Source organism: Vombatus ursinus, unplaced genomic scaffold (genome assembly GCF_900497805.2).
Source record: "Vombatus ursinus unplaced genomic scaffold, bare-nosed wombat genome assembly UNPS02014784.1, whole genome shotgun sequence".
NCBI lineage: Eukaryota > Metazoa > Chordata > Mammalia > Diprotodontia > Vombatidae > Vombatus > Vombatus ursinus.
The window spans coordinates 1,521,514-1,538,806 of record NW_020954562.1 but is presented as its reverse complement, the minus strand read 5'-3'; the positions used below and the strand labels follow the sequence as shown (position 1 = coordinate 1,538,806).

Genomic DNA, 17,293 nt, shown 5'->3' with positions numbered 1-17,293 from the left:
GCTGTGTTTTCCTGCTTGGTGCTCAGATATAGGCCTTAGGTATGCCATGACACACATAATGGATGATATAAATGGACTTGGAGACAGGAAGACTTAAATTCAAATCCTGGTTTTTTTGCTTACTAACTGCATATCCATTGTCAAATTGCTTATTCTTTCTGAGTCTCAATTTCCTCATCTGTAAAATGGGAGGGGGGGGAGTCCAAATGGCTTCTCAGGCCCCTTCCAGCTCAAAATCAATGATCCTATGACCCTACAGTTATAAGCTCAATGATGGCAGGGACTGGATCTTATCTGAACTTCAAACTTCCTCCAGAGCCTAGCACAGTGCTAAGGTGCAGAGCCTATTTTTTTTTTTAACCAACAGGGCAATTTATTAATGAATCCAATGTGGTTTGTCCTAATATTTCTTGCTGGCAGCTGCCACCTGGCTGGTAATGGTCTCTCTGTGTCTCTGAGGTATCAGCTTCTGGTCCCCATCCTGGTCTTTCTCCATCATCTTGAGGCCTTCCAGGGCTTATAGGACCATTTGGGTCATACTCTTGGAGCCTCTGCTGAAGTGACTGGGCATGACCCCATTTTACTGGTGTCCACTGTATATCTTGGCCGTGAATCTCAAACCTGCACCTCCTCGGAGGTACAGGTAACAGGCCATGGAGGAAGCCCATATGTACAACCAGTTCTTATCATAGGTCACCAACCCCTTGTGTTTAACCAATTTGACTATGTCTACTCGTTAGGAGATTTTCAGCTTCCCTGATTTTTTTTTTTGAGGCATTCGCCGGTAAGTGACTTGCCTAAGGTCACACAGCTAGTAAGTATTTGAGGCCAGATTTGAACTCAAATACTTCTGATTCCAGGGCCAGTGCTCTACCCACTGTACCATCTAGCTAACCCCATTTCCTGACTTTTTGAGAAAGGCAGCCAGGGGCCAGAAAACTCCTACTAGTTGGCATCCTTCACTGTGACTCCAGGCATTGTGTGGGATCCAGTCTTCCAGCCAGGGGAAAAGGAGCCTAGAGTCTTAATAAGTATTCATTGAGTTGAATTACAATTGGCTATCACATTGGCAGAGTGGTGAGAAGGCTGCCCGTGGAGTCAGGAAGACCTGGGGTCAAGCTCTATTTCTGACATGTACTAAGTGCTCTGTGATCATGAACAAGTTACATCATCTCTTAGAAGCCATGTTGGTCCCTAATACTAAAAGTTACAAGAAAGGCATCAATGGAGAGAGCTTCTACCAGGGGTGGGGAACCTGTGGCTCCCTTAAGGATTTGTCCTGTGAAGTTTGGATTCAGTCAAAGGGCCGCACTTGAGGACCTAAGGGGCCACACGTAGCCTCGAGGCCACAGGTTCCCCATCCTTGTCAAGCATTCCCTCACACACCATGAAATCACAAGACTAGAGCAGAGAAAAGAAAATCCCATTGTCTCAGGTCTGTCCAGCCCAATCCTGCATTCTCAGTCCATTATATAGTTTTTGTACATGTTTAAACTGTGCCGCATTCTTTTTAATACCACTCTCTTTTTCTATGATCTTGGGAGAGGAACATACCACTCCCCATAAGAATATTACTGTGATTCGTGTTTTCAGTAGGTTCAGAGTCCAGAATAAGGCGGGGATGGTCATGAGGCTGTACTCTCCGTATTGATCAGATCACACATTGGACATGTTGTGTCCACTTCAAGCTGCTATATTTGCAAATCTGGAAGGTGTCCAGAGCAGGATGGCTAGAATGATAAGTGGCCATGAAAATATACTGTGAAAATTAGCTGAAGGAACTGGTGATATGTAGCTGGAATAATAGAAGACACAGAGAGATGTTAATTACTGCTTTTAAATATTTACAAGGCTATCATGGAAAAGAGAAATTAGATAGTCTCGTTAGGTCCAAAGGGCAGAATTAAGATTTATATCCTAATTGTGAAAGTTAGAGGAAGGCAGATTTGCTTCAATAGAAGGAAGAAACTTCCCAGTGACTAGGGATGCCTGAAAATGAAATTTAAGATGGCAGGTTCTCAAACACTAGGAATATTCAAGTCATGGGCAAGCATAGGATCATAGACTAGAGCTAAAGTCATTCTAGACCAGCTTTTTTTAGGGAAGCTAAGTGGTGCACTGGATACAGCACTAGCCCTGGAGTTGGGAGGATCTGAGTTCAAATCTCAACCTTAGATACTTACTAGCTATGTGCCCCTGGGTAAGTCACTTAACTCGGACTGCCTCAACAAAAAAAAAAAAAAAAAAAGAAAGAAAGAGAAGAAAAAGAAAGATAGAACAGCCTCTTCCTTTTACAGCTGATAAAGCTGAGGTCCAAGAAGCTTAAGTGTTTTTCTCAGGGTGACACAGGAAGTAACAGGGGCTGTATTTGAACCCAGTTCCCCTGACTCCAGACAGAGATAATGCTGCTTTTTACTGTGCCATTCACCACTGGTCAAGGATCTCACAAGAATTTCATGCATTTGGCAATGAGTTGACTTAGTTGACCTCTAAATTTTCTTCCAACACTGACATTTCAAGCTCCTGCAGTTGTATGATTAGCCAGCCATTGTCAAACAGAGAGAGAGAGAGAGAGAGAGACACCACTGCCTCAGTACCTGGTGACAGATATAGCTAAAGACTTTGGTTTTCTCTAACTCCAAAATCATGGTGTTCAAAATCAGAGCCTATCTTTGGTAATCTCTTTTGTAGCCAAAATAATAAAAACATTAATAATTTTGTAAGAAAAGAATGACTAAAAGGCCAGAAGGAGGCCAAGAGTATTTACAAAGCTGATGGTATTTCCTCTTCCTCTGTTCTGTGATAGTAGCACATCCCCCCATTAAAAGGCATGTGGGAACATTTTAAGATATGACCAATGTGGGAATTTATCCTGCTTAACTATGTGTGTATGTGTTCATACACACACATACACACACATACACACACATATACATATGTATTTTACAAAGATTTTTTTATTGTTGTTTTTCAGTTAGAGATGAATGGCAAAAGTAGTGAGGTTATGGCTAAGGTGGGGACAGGAAGAAAAGAAGTGAGGGAAAGAAGATAGAGATTCACAGTTCCATGTCTTTCATTTTCCTCCTTTTTAAATTCTGCTACATAAATGGAAATGCTCATTTTAGTTAGTGTTTGCATAGTTCAGAATAAAAATAAGCCTTAAAAGAAAGAAATATACAGGATATGTATATAAAAAGAAGCCATCCTTTACAATATTTGGATTGGGAGAAGAAAGGGAAAAGAGGAGGTGGAATATATAAGAGGTAAAGGGGATCCACTAAGATTAAGAAGTAGAAGCTTTATGACTTCAGGAAAATCCGGAAAGACTCGTATGGTCTGATGCTGAGTGAAGTGAGCAGAACCAAGAGAACATTGTACACAATAACAGCCACATTTTGCAATGACTAATATTGATAGACTTAACTCTTGTCAGCAATACAAAGATCTAAGACATCTCCAAAGGCCTCATGATGGAAAATGCTATCCACATCCAAAGAAAGAACTATGGAGTTTGAATGCGAATCAAAGCATACTATTTTCTGTTTTTTTCTTCTGTTGTGTTTTGTTTCCTCTTTCTGGTGGGTCCTGCTATTAGTTCTAATCCTTCCTTACCACATCACTAATGTGACAATATGTTTAATAGGAATGTATATGTATAGCCTATGTCAGATTGCATGCCATCTTAGGTAGGGAGGTGGGGAAGGTGGGGGAGAAAAATTTAAAACTCAAAAGCTTATGGAAGTGATTGTTGATAATTCAAAATAAATTAATAAAAAAAAGAAGTAGAAGCTTTAGAAATTCTTCTCCAACTATAACATACAGCAGCAGTGTGATAGTGTGATAATCTAGTGCAGGGGGTGAGGAACCTGCAGCCTCAAGGCCATATGTGGCACTCTGGGTCCTCAAGTGCAGCCCTTTGACTGAAGTCCCACATGGCCTCAAGGCCGCAGGTTCCCCTCCCCGGTCTAGTGGGATGGAAGACAGTACATTGAATCAGAAGACCTAGGTTCAAGTCCTTGTTCTGGCACTTGCTGTACTTTGGATATGGACTCAACACACCTAGATTACTGCCACTTACTGCTTGTCTGTCTTGCTCTCTTGACATCAGTTTGCTCCACTATGAAATGAATGGCAAGAAAATAGGATACAGCAGAAGTGTGTTTGTCTCTGGGATCAGGGGACCTAGATTGACATCCTGCATCTTTTGTTTACTACCTGTGTGATCTTAAAAGTCATTTAAACTCTCTGGACCTCCGTTTTCTCATCTGTCAAATGGAGGGATTGAATTAGATGGCCTCTAACGTCCATTTACGGTCCAAAGGCTAAACGCCCATTACAGTTCCCTCCAGCTCTAAATCTATGATTCTGTAGGCTTATGACATAATATCTCTGAACCTGTTCATCATCTGTAAAATAGGTATAATAAAGTTTACACTTCCTGCCTCACAGAACTGTTGGAACAAAGTGCTTAATAAGCATTAAAACATGATATAAGTGTCAGTTATTATTATTAGTGAATTGTGTCGGCAATAAATAACACTTTGATACAATTTGGGTATTTGTTGAGTGTCTCTGATGATCAAGGCATCTTTTTCCCAATATGGTAAAAAGACAGAGTTGAATCTAAACTCTGTTATCATGCAGGTAATAATCTAGGTCACCCTGGACAGGTCTCTTCCCTTCTCTGGGCCTCACTTTCCATTTCTGTAAGATAAGGGAATGAGACTAGCTGATCTCTAAGGTCTCAAAGCTCTAAATCCTAAAATCCAGTGGCTCAGAACAAATCACCTGCCCTAATTTTGGGGCTGCCAGATTTTATGCAGGACTGTTTTTTGCAGTGAGGCACATAGAGACCCAGCAACTGCCTCTAGTACAGCTACTGTATGTAACTGCTTTTCCTCACTCTTCCATGGAAAGCTTACTAGCCTCCCTTATTAGGTTAAAGGTATACAACTTGCATGAGGATGTAGGGATAGCTAGGTGGAGTAGATAGAGTACTCCACCTGGGGTCAGGAAGATCTGTATTCAAATCTGGTCTCAGACACTTCCTAGCTGTGTGACCCTGAACAAGTCACTTAACCCTGTTTGCCTCAGTTTCCTCATGGAAATGGCAAACCACTCCAGTGTCTTTGCCAAGAAAACCCCAGATGGGGACATGAAGAGTTGGACACAACTGAAACAAATCAGCTGCAACATGGGTACTCACTGCCTTCCATGACAGGTGTGTGAATTACAGGGTACCTCTCTGAGAGATTTTGTGAAAGTTTGGACAAGCTTCCTAGCTAGGAGAAAGTAAACTGGCCTCTTTCCCTGTCCTACTTAACCATGCATGGAAGCTTTAAAGATATATTCATTCATCCAACAGGCATTTATTAATCACCTACTCTGTGCCACACATAGTGCCCATTGCTAGGGATGTGAAGACAAAGATAGAAGTCTTTACTCTTTTCTTTTATCCTTTGGGTTTGTTTGTTTTTTTGGTATTTTATTTTTTCCCCAGTTACATGTGAAAAACAATTTTTAACATTTCTTTTTAAAACTTTGAGTTCCAAATTCTCTCCCTTCCTCCCTCCCCCACCTCACCCCATTGAGAAAGCAAGCAATTCGCTACAGGTTATACATGTGTAGTCATGCAAAACAAGAAGTCTTTACTCTTAAGGAGCTTCCATTCTACTGGGGGGAAACAACATGGACACAGATATGTAAATACATGCGTGTACACAAACACACACATATACATATATACACAAGTATATGGATGTGACACACGCCCAAAGCAATGAGCAGAGTACAGTGAAAGGGCATTAATGAAAAAAGTCAGTGATGATCACCAAAGCACCGCGCAGCTGAAGAGCAACTTCGAGGAAAACCTGAGAGGAATATGATCAGGCACTGTTTTATTGTGACACCCCTACTATTTGTTTGCCTTTTAAATCCTGCATAATATAAAGTTCAAAACAGCTGACTCTTTTACAGAGGTCTTCCATACACTATTTAGCTTTTCTTAATGAATTATTCAATCCCCTCTTTACAATTTAAACTTCTTGGAAAGACTAGCCAATAGCAAACAATCGAATAGGCCCCAAGGAAATCTGAAGCTAGAAACAGAGGGAGGAGAATCATTCAGAGCTCACAGATCTCATTTTCCTTCTCCATTGTCCCACCCCAGGCCTATGGCTTCTCCGTTATTCCTTTGTTACATAATCACGCATGTTCCCATCCTAGTCCTTGATTCCTGCTGTGAATGTCTCCCTACTGTCCCAGGTCTGCTGTTAAATGCCACAACTCATTGACAATCACCCTGCACCTGTTGTTTGCAAGCATCTGCTGATCTCAAACTGTCAGTGCATAATATCCATTCCTTGGATCTGTCTCGTTCTCTGTGCAGATTTTTAAAAAGCAAGATCATTTCATGTCCGCTGCTTGTTTCTGCCAGACAGGTTTCACTAATGGATGCTCTCAAATCAATGTACCAATTCCTCTTGGTTGGATCATTTCCTCTGGAGCATTAGGGAACCCATGTGCCCATGAATTTCAATATTCTCACTTTCCAGTTGTTTGCCAGGCTAAATTACCCATGCAATTCTTCATATCTCCTATGATGTAGAATGATTTCCAAAATTCTCCAAAGCCATCCAGCCCTCTATATTAAGTGTTCCCAACATGGAGCCCAGACATATGTGTGGATAGATTTCAAGGAGTCCATTAAATTTTTTTAAAAATATTTTAATATTTTTAATTTTATATTTTTAGCTTAATATTTTTAACTTTTAAATATTTTAACTATATTTCAGTGTAATTGTAATTTGAAATTCTGTGTATTTTATGTTATGCTTTTAAAAACATCATCCCAAGAATGGGTCTACATGCTTTACCAGACTGCCAAAAGGTGTCCATGACAAAGAAAAAGTGAATAACCTCTGCTCTGTACTTTTTGCCACATTCTCATGTATCTCCCTACTTTTTGCCAGCTTTCTGGTTCAGTCTTACAGAGAGCCTTACTATATAGGGAATTGGTAGAACTAACTGAGGATATTTGGCCAGTAGGAAAAAAAAAAGTGCAGGGAGGAATGACATTCCTCTCGCATTCTTTCTTTCTCCTCATCTCACTCTCCTTTGATCAAAATTTAATAATGTTTCTCCCATTCTTTATTCTCTTGAATAATGACTGGAATTATGTCTGACTGCTCCATTTTGCCCTTCCACCTTCTTTTTTTTCTTGCTTAACCCTTCTTCCTCAAGTCCCTGTTGCCCAATTCTATTATCCTTGAACTCATTGAAATGATGCTTCCTGAAAAGCTGAGTATGGAGGGAATTAATGAACTTTCTGTACCAGGAATGTAGCAGCACAGACAGTGTCATAGAAGGAGACAGGCCTGTTATTTGTGGTTTGGGTCCTAATGTTGAAAAAAACACTATTATGTTTTTCAAAGTCTTTTGGATCAAATGATGTGAAGTGCTTAGCATGGTGCTTGGCACATAGTAAGCTCTCTATAAATGCCTGTTCTCTCCCCTAAGGAAAGTTGCAACACCTCTGGCCAAGAAAGAATTATTTTGCTTTTTTGTTAAACAACGGTGGATAAGTGCCCTTTCCTGTGGACATAACTCAGTCTTTCTTATCTCCAGCATTCTCCCCCATTAAAGATTCCTGCAGCAACATGTGCCAATCTTTGATTTCAGGAGAATATCAGTGGTCATAGAAGTTTCTTTTCCCATTAACTTGGCTAATACTCATCATCAATACAGCTACAAGAGGGCCAGCACCAGAAAATCAATTCTCTGTCACTTTTTTCTTGTTTGAATTTAAGCATTGTTCATATCTTTGAGTATTTACTGTCTATTTGACCTTGGGCATTCTCTCTCCCCATCCCCTCCCTGGGCATTAGAGTCTTCATCTGTTAACGGATCAGAAAAGTTCAAAATCAAGTCAAGTCAATAAACATTTTTAAGCACCTACAATGTGCCAGGCACTATGCTAAGCAATGGGGATAGAAGTACAAGCATGAAGAAAGATAGTTCCTGGCTCACTTTCCTCATTTGCAAAATCAAGAAGGTATTTCAACTCAATGTCTTCTGAGGTCTCCACCAGTCTAAACCCTAAATGGTGGTCCAATCTTCATTTGAAAACTTCCAGTGGTTGGAGGCCATTGTGTACAGAGGCAACTCACTCTATTTTTCTAGATAGTTGCTAATGACCCTTCCAATGCTAAATCCCATATTTCTGAGACTATTATTCTAATCTACAACTTTTTTAAAAAATCTAGCAAATAGAGCTTCAGAACAAACAGATTAGTCCTGACCCAGATGTATGGAGTCACTCAAAAATGAATTCACAGATGAGAAAATGTCCTCCCTCTCCTTTATTTCTAATGGTGGGCAACGATGGCCATGGAACATGGCATATCCTGTCTGATTCATTGTCTAACACTGAAATATACATATGTGTGTGTGTATATATATGTATGTATATGCACATGTATTTCTCTGCTTTTTTTTCTTTCTTTTTCATTCTTACATGGTTTACTGCATAAGGGAAGGAGATAAGAGATATTTAGAAATAAAGGGGATGTAAAAACAAAAGATAGCTGTAAAAAAAAGAGATATTAAAGTCTTCTTCAACACCTTGCATTGGTTCCAGTGCATCCTCCCTTGGGTAAGAGTAGGATTCCCCTTTTGGGAAATCATCAGTCAAAAGCCCAATAACCGGTCATGATGTTTAATGTTGAAGGATTTCACCATCAAGCAACAACTGAAGTATAAGAACTCAGAGCCCTTGGCTAGCTCAGAGAGCCCATGAAACAATTCTTAGGCTCATTGAACACTCTGCTTTGTTTGGTGGCAGCCTGTCTCTTTATAGGGATATCTTGCCCTTCGTCCAATGTGCTGTCCATTCTCCCCTCTCCTTTCTCCGTTAAGATCATCACAAAATTTCACTTGAACCATTCCAAAGATTCACTGTGTTCTTGGACAGTGGGAATGGATCATATTCTTTCTGAAACAGGGCTATAGTCTCCAAGGCATAACTAACCTCATTAGTGCTGAAAAATGCAAAGCAAGAATTGAAAAACAATTAAGTGGGAGACTGAAAAAAAAATGCCACCTGTTTTTTTTTCACCCCAACAAGCAGCTTTCTGTAGCAAATGAAAATTGGAAGTCACATGAATGGTTAGAGCATCAATGCTACCTGCGACATTAACAGAAAGTCACTTAGGATGCAAATGGAGATAAGCTAGCATTCTGATTTGCACTGGGATTTCTCATGGTCTTTTAGCTAGAGGTAGAACCATAGATAATGCTTTGGGGTGGGTTCCCCAAAGTGGAAGGAGAGATGGCAAGCTCTTTGGTATCAGAACAGCACGGGCACTGAAAACCAATGAGGAATCTATTTAGGAAGCATCTCCTTCCAGCTGTCCTCCTTTCACAGCAGATGAAACTTTTAGCCAAAAAATAAAAAGTCATGGACCTGATTATGACAACTATACTCTTGCCTAAGGCCAGGTAGCTATTTCTTCCCAGGAATAGCTAAGAATAGCTAACATTTATATAGCACATTAAGGTTTACAAAATCCTTTTCTTCTACATATCTCATTTCATTCTCCCAATAACCCTATGAGGTAGCTACTGTTGTTATCTTCATATTAAAGGGGAAGGATTTAGAGCTCAGAGAGGGTAAGTGACTTGCCATATTGTCACATTGTCTCTAAGTGTCAGAGGCAGGATTTGAACCCAGGTTTCTCCTAACTCCAAGTCAATTACTCCAAGTCAACTGACCCTTAAGCCAAGTATTTTCATGGCTCAAAAAAAATTGGGCTGTATGGTTTCCAAGGTCAATTCAGCAAACATTCAGCAATTCAAAAAGTGCTTCCAAAGGTAGGGAACCTGCAGCCTCAAGGGCACGTGTGGCCTTCTAGGTCCTGGAGTGGGGCCTTTTGACTGAGTCCAAGTTTTATAGAATAAATCCTTTTATTAAGGGGATTTGTTCTGTGAAGTTTGGAGTCAGTCAAAGGACTGCACTTGAGGACCTAGAGGGCCACATGTGGCCTTGAGGCTACAGGTTCCCTACCCCTTAGGCAGCCTACTATAAGACTGGGCTCAGAGTCAGAAAAACTTGAGTTTGGAGCAACTAGGTGATACAGTAGATAGAGCACTGGGCCTGGAGTCAGGAAAACCTGAGTTCAAATCTGGCCTCAGGCACCTATTAGCTTTGTAACCCTGGGCAAGTCACTTAGCCCCAATTGCCTCCAACAAGAAAAAGAAAAAGAAAAACCTGGGTTCAAATCCCACCTCTGACATTTACAAACCAGGTGATCCTGTGCAAGTCTCTTTTTTGACTCTCGAGCAACAATCTAGGACTGATCTACTAAGTCCTACACTCTTTGGCTAGCCAAACTGGCCTTCTTGCTGTTTCTGACATAAACAATTCCATCTCCCATCTCCATGCCAATGAACAAGCGGTCCCCCAAACCTAGAATGAATTCCTTCCTTACCATTCCCTCTTAGAATTCCTATCTTCCTTTTGAGTCTAAGCTCAGATGCCACTTTTTTTTTTTAGGCAATTGGTGTTAAGTGACTTGCCTAGGGTGACACAGCTAGTAAGACTCAAGTGGTTGGTCTGAGGCTGGATTTGAACTCAGGTCCTCCTGACTTCAGGGCCAGTGCTCTATCCACTGTGCCACCTAGCTGCCCCCTCAGATGCCACTTTTCACATGAGTTCTTTCCTGATCTCTGTAGCTGGTAGTGCCTTGTATTTATCATCTATGTGTGCTGTATATATTTATTTATTTTGAACATACTTATATCTATACCTATTGTCTTCCCTATAGAATGCAAAGGCCTCTTTCATTATTGCTGTCACACCCCCAGCACCTAGAACACTGCCTGGTACGTAGTACCTACTGAATTTGTTGGTTGACTGATAGACATGTGCTAGTCTGCCTTGGTGATGGGAGTTGCTACACATAGTTTCCCATGCTGAAGAAATAACAGATCCTTATTAGTGATTAGATTAGATAACAGTTGTAAAGTGCTTAGCACAATGCCTGGCACATAGTAGGTATGATAAAAATGCTCATTCCCTGCCCTTTCTCCCACTGTATCCACCTGTGTATCAGATGTTATCCTAGTCACTGGAGATACAGGGTCCCTGTCCACAAGGAAATTACATTCTTCAGCCAGGCTACAATACACAGCCAGATCCCTGATAATTGTGAATATTGTGGTTGCATTATTCAAATTCACACCATATTTTTCCATTGGGCTAGAACCAATTACCATATTTAACATAATTATAACTTCCAAGAGTATAAATTTGAATACAGACAACCACCTCAGGGGATTCATTATTCCCACTAATGGAGTCCTAGCTGTATACACAGTTAAGTACATGCAAAGTATATGCAAAGTACAAGAGGTAACAAAGCATGCTTAGAGCAGACTGGCCTCAAAACCTGGGTGATGTGATCTCAGTGACACATACCGCCCCTGACACATATTGGTTCAGTGACCCCTGGTGTATCACATAACCCCTCAGCGCTTTGAGGTTCTGAGTTACACAGAGGGTGCAAACCTGTATTGGTAGAGTGGAGATTTACACACACACACACACACACACACACACACATATAACCAATGAAATCACAGATCCAGACTCTCTGCCTATGTAAATTACAGCTAACATGACATTTCTGTGTCCCCTCTTCCCCCTGAAGCTTCCCTAATTTTTCCCTAATTTTAAGTTTTTGCTAATCCTTGTCTACCCCCAAATGGTCCCCAATTAATTCTTAGTACTGACCAGTCGGCAGCATACTTATCCCTCTCAAAAAGCTGACTTGAAGTTTCAGCCAAAGTTTCCCAGAGTCTTTATGTGGCAGCCTAAGGCCACACCCTTATCTGGCTCTGAGATTCATTCCTACAGCTCCTTTTTCCTGGGCACAATCGTTCATTTACTTTTCCTGCCTGCTATCATCTGATTCTAAAATGACTCAAACCATGAATCACATTTTAATATTTGAAAACTCAAGGAATTCTAATCAAGGCCATTTGAATCGCTGAAAATAGACACTAGCTGTTCCTGAGTGGCTCTCCCCCAGAAACCATCCTCCCTTTAGAGGAGTCCCATGCACACTGGAGAGCTGGCAAGCCTGGAATTTCTATGCTTCTTGGGACTCACCAACATCATGGAACATTGTAAATGGATCTGGCCCCTAGTTCAGATCCTTGTCATGCTTGGACTTTGAAACAGTGATTGGCTCACGTCTGGGCCTTGTAAGAATAGCACAGTCTGATTTGATTCTTTGTGAATGTTGGCATAGGGATAAGGACTAGACCTGTGGATAGAACCAATGCAAATCAGCACTGACAAAATAATCTGTAATCTTTAAGAGTTGCCTAGAGATGAAGTGATTTACCCAGGGTCACACAAATAGTATATGTCAGAGGCAAGACTTAAACTCATACTTTCCAGGTTTTGAGGCTAGTTCTCTACCCACCCTACCACACTGCCTCTCAAGGGTTAGGTAGTACTTTAAGCCTATGATCCTATGACTTTTGACTAATTTTCATAAGATGTGAAACTGCTGGAAGGGACCCTAGACATTCTTTTCCAGGGGTTCTTAAACTATTTTTGTGTCTTGGACCCCTTTGGCAATCTAGTGAAGCCCATGGACCCCTTCTCAGAATAATATTTGTTGTCCACATTTATAATTGAAGGAAATACTAAGTTTCATTTGGATTTTGTTGAAAATAAAGGTGTCACCCTTTCTTCCCCATATTCAAGAACCCCCTGAAATCTATTCATGGATCCCTTACCTGTTCCTGTTCCCCAGGTAGAGAATCTCCAATCTAGTCTGACCACTTTCAACCAACAATGTCCAACCACATTTTACAGATGAGAAACCTGAGATATCTCTCCCCCCTAGACATCTCCAGGCAAAGGCTAGAGAACCATTTGTCTGCTACACAGTAGAGGGAATTCTTTTTCAGGTGCAAGTTGGACTAGGCAAGTTGGACTTTGAAATTCTATAATTGTATGATGAGACTTGCAGAAGGTTCTGCATCTAGTAAATTGCAGGCCTGGGATTTAAACCCAGGCCCTTTGGTTCCAAACTCTGTGTCTTTCTCATTACATCATTGGATTCTGAGAACAGGTTATGGAACTGACTGGCACAAGGCCAGATCATGTGGAAATGAGGAGGAAGAGGAGCTGGTTATGGGGATAAATGGTCTTTGATTTGGTGCTGTGGTTTGCTTTCTTCCTCAAGGCGAACCTTGCCTTGTGATTGGAGGTTTGAACTGTAGTAACCTCTTTAAAGATTGCACTGGAGTATCAAGATCCTTCATTTGCATTAATCATCTTGACATATCAGTTGAATGCCAACCACTGTTGGTGTCCAAGCCAAATGATATAATTAAACCAGTGTTGGATTCTAAGGACATAATCTCCCTCTACTTGAGTCTGAAGAAGTTAGGCAAAATAGAGAGAAGGAAGTAACAGCCTTTTTTCCCTTGGAACTTTTATCCCAAAAAATTGTGGTTTTCATTTCACTCCAAGTCATCCTCTTACCAACCACTATGCCCTACTCTGCCTCAAGCCTTCCCCTCTCCCATTCTGGAGCTTTAATCAAATCAGCTCTCTCCTTGTTCTTAGACAAAGGATGTGTCCATCTACTTCCTTGTCTCAGGACTTGCCACACCTTCAGTGCTCCAAACCCAAATACCCCTCTCTGACTACCACCACTCCCTGTGTGTGTTGTCTTCTCCTATTAAAGTATATGTTCCTTGTGGGCAGGAACTGGCTTCTCTTGTATATATTGATGCCCAGTTTAGCACAGAGTCTAACACACAGTATGTGCTTAGTAAATGCCAGTCACTCAACAGGTATTTATTGAGTGATTACTATGTATTGAATGAGCAGCTCGGTGGCTTGTGGGTTAGAATGCTGGGCTTGGAAGTCAAGAAAGTATGAGTTCAGATCCGGCCTCAGACATTTACTAGCTGTGCAACACTGGGCAAGTCATTTAATTCTGTTTGCTTCAATTTTCTCATCTGTAAAATGAGCTGGAGAAGGAAATGGCAAACCACTGCAGTATTTTTGCCAAGAAAATTCCGAAGGGGGTCACAAAGAGTTGGATACGACTGAAAAACAACTAAACAACAAAGTGCATCAGGTGCTATCCCAAGTACTGAAGATACAAAGAAAGGCAAAACCTTTGTCCCTGCTCCCAGCAAGCTCCAATGGAGACGTGCAAATTACTATCTACATGCAAAACATATACATACATGCAGTTCAAATGGAAAGTCATGGAGTCGGGGGGACACCAGGAAAGGCCTCCTGTCTTTGCCAAAGGTGACATTTGAGCTGAGCCTTAAAGGAAGCCAGAGAAGTACCGAGGAAGAGTTGAAGAGGGAGAACATTTCAGGCAGAGTTGGGAGATGGAGTGCTCTATGTAAGGGCTGGATCATAGAGTGAATGCCTTTTTATTCATTCCTTCATTCATTTACTCTAGAATAGAAGAAGAATGAATTGATCTTAATGTCAGCTGATGAAATCTCCCCATTTTTTTAGCTTTTAGGCTTTCTTTACAGCTATACCTGAAGTCCAGGGAGGCATCGTGGTTTGGTGGAAAAAACAATTCATGTGTGATCTGATGATCTGGTTTCAAATACTGGCTCTGATATTTCCTGCATGTGTGACCCTGGGCAAAGTTGTTTTAACCTAAATCTCAGTTTCTCCATCTATAAAATGATGGCTCCCAGGGCTCTTCCAACTCTAGATCCTAAGAGTTGAGCAAAGATAATTATACTGAGTCTAATTCAATATTCCTCATCCTCATCCCCATCCCTATTCCAAACCCAAGAGAGTAATTTTGAACCAGCTAAGTTTTAATGGTTTGGTACAGGATGGATCTAAAAAGTATAGCCCTGCTGATTGTATCCAAAATTCAATACATTGAACAAAAATTTACTAAGTGCATTTTTATACAAGGCACTTTGGATTCAATGACAAATATAATATAGTAGCAACCAATAATAATAATAGCAGCTAACATTTATAGTATGCCAGGCTAAGCTTTTCACGGGTATTACCTTGTTTGATCCTCACAACAACCCTGAGAGTCAGGTGCTATTATTATCCCCATTTTACAGATGAGGAAACTGAGGCAAACAAGGTTAACCAGGATCACATAGCTAGTAAGTGTCAGGACAAATTTGAACTCAGGTCCTCCTGACTCCAGGGCCACTGCTCTGTCCACTGGGCCATCTAGCTGCCAAATAAAACAGTTTCTGTCATTTAAGGAGCTTGAATTCTTCTGTGGAAACCTATACAAATGAATATGATACCTAGAAAATTGAGAGGGAAAGAAAGAGGAGATGGGGAGATTACAGATGGCTTCACAGAGAAGATGCCACTTGAGCAAAAACTTGGAGAGAGAGAATTCTGAGATGAGAAGGGAATGCATTCTAGGCATGAAGAATAGTTTGTGCAAATGCGGAGGTGGCAGAAGGGCAGTGTCCAGTTCAAGGAACAGATAGATAAATTCCAGTTCTTCCTAAAAAACTGAGAGCCCAATATGTCCAGGGTGAGGGCCAGTGGGGGCAAGGTGAGCAAGCAAGCCCAGCATTGCATTGTCTTACTTATTAGGGCAATATTCAGGCACAGTCTCTATAGCCACCATCTTGGAAGCCGAATTACCTGAACAAATTAAGTATTTATATGATAATTAATGTCTAGTATGCTGTCACTGAGTCTGCAGCTTTTTTACTTCATGTTTACATAACTTAAATAGATGGAACTGGGCAACACGGAGGCCAAAGCAGTTCTTACAGATTCCATTAGCACAAAGGTCCCTATTATCAATAAGTCAACAAATTTGAAAAAGCGCGTCAGGTGGTAGGAATGCAAAGACAAAAATACACAGTCCTTGCTTTCCAGAAACTTATTCTCTTATAAAATGTACACATTTTACTTTTATTTATTTATATTTATATTATTATATTATATATTTATTACTACATATAATAGTTCTATTTATATTATCATTTATTATTATTATATTTACCTATACTCAAGTAATTTCCCAGGGGTGAGGTGGAGAGGAAGTCAGGAATCATTGTTCAGGGTGGAAGTAGAAAAGCCTTCCATAAAAGGTAGTATATAAACTGAACTTTGAAAGAGCCTAGGTCTTCTAAGAGGCAGAGGTGAAGGAGTGCTTTGCAAGCATGAGGATCACAGTCTGTGCAAATTCTGGGGGCAGGAGATGAAATATTACATGTGAGGAACAACCCATTCAATACGACCATAGAGAGAGCATGCTCAAGCAGAGTTTAGCAGGGTTCAAAAGGAATGGGACTAAGCCTGATTTACTTCATTCAATGCTAACTAAAAAAAAAAAGACAATTGTTTCATTAATGGTAAATCTAAGACGGACCTTGGACAAGTCTCTTAATCTCATGGAGTCTCCTTTGTAAAATGAGGACTAAATAAAGGGATAGCCTTGTGTCACAGACCCCCTTTGGGAGTCTGGTTAAGCCTATGGGCCCCTTCTCAAACAAATGTTTCTCATTTTTTTTTCATTCACAATTGAAGGAAATGCTAAGTTCTAGTTAGAGGCTAGTGAAAACAAAGATGAAATTTTTCCCCCATAAAGCTCATAAATCCCCTGAAATTTGTCCATGGACCTGTGTTAAGAATTCTTGGTCTAGGATAGAGCACCGGCCCTGAAGTCAGGAGGACCTGAGTTCCAATCTGGCCTCAGACCAAACACTTGACACTTACTAGCTGTGTGACTCTGGGCAAGTCAATTAACCCCAACTGCCTAAAAAAAAAAAACAACAAGAATTCTTAGGCTAAATGGTCTCTGAATTCCCTTCCAAGTCTTGTCTTATTCTTAATAATTTCAATGGATTTGAGAGTTCCTGAGTGCCTAGGCTCTTCAGCAATGCAGGTCACCATCCACCTCTCCCTGCTCATCCTGGTCAGTTCCTATCCATGCCTTCCCATAAGTTTGCTACCAGGCTTATTCCCAGTGTGCTACCAGCCTTCCTTCCTCCATCTCTCCTGACACCCTGAGTGGAGCATGCAGGATATCCACTTCTCATCTCTCAACCTCACTGTATGACCAACTTATCTTTTATTCCTAACATACGGTTTTTTTAAATAGTATTTTATTTTTTCCAGTTACACATAAAGACAATTTTTAACATTCATTTTTTAAAAATTTTGAGTTCCAAATTTTCTGCCTCCATCACTCCCGTCCCCCCTTTCCTAAAACAGTGAGCAATTTGACATAGTTTA

General features: G+C 40.7%; 1 protein-coding gene across 2 annotated transcripts in view; it reads left to right on the top strand.

Annotated features, from left to right (window-relative positions):
- RNF150 (ring finger protein 150) overlaps positions 1–17,293 on the top strand; it is a 337,900-nt gene that overhangs the window by 239,822 nt on the left and 80,785 nt on the right. The gene's annotated exons all lie outside the window — the stretch shown is intronic.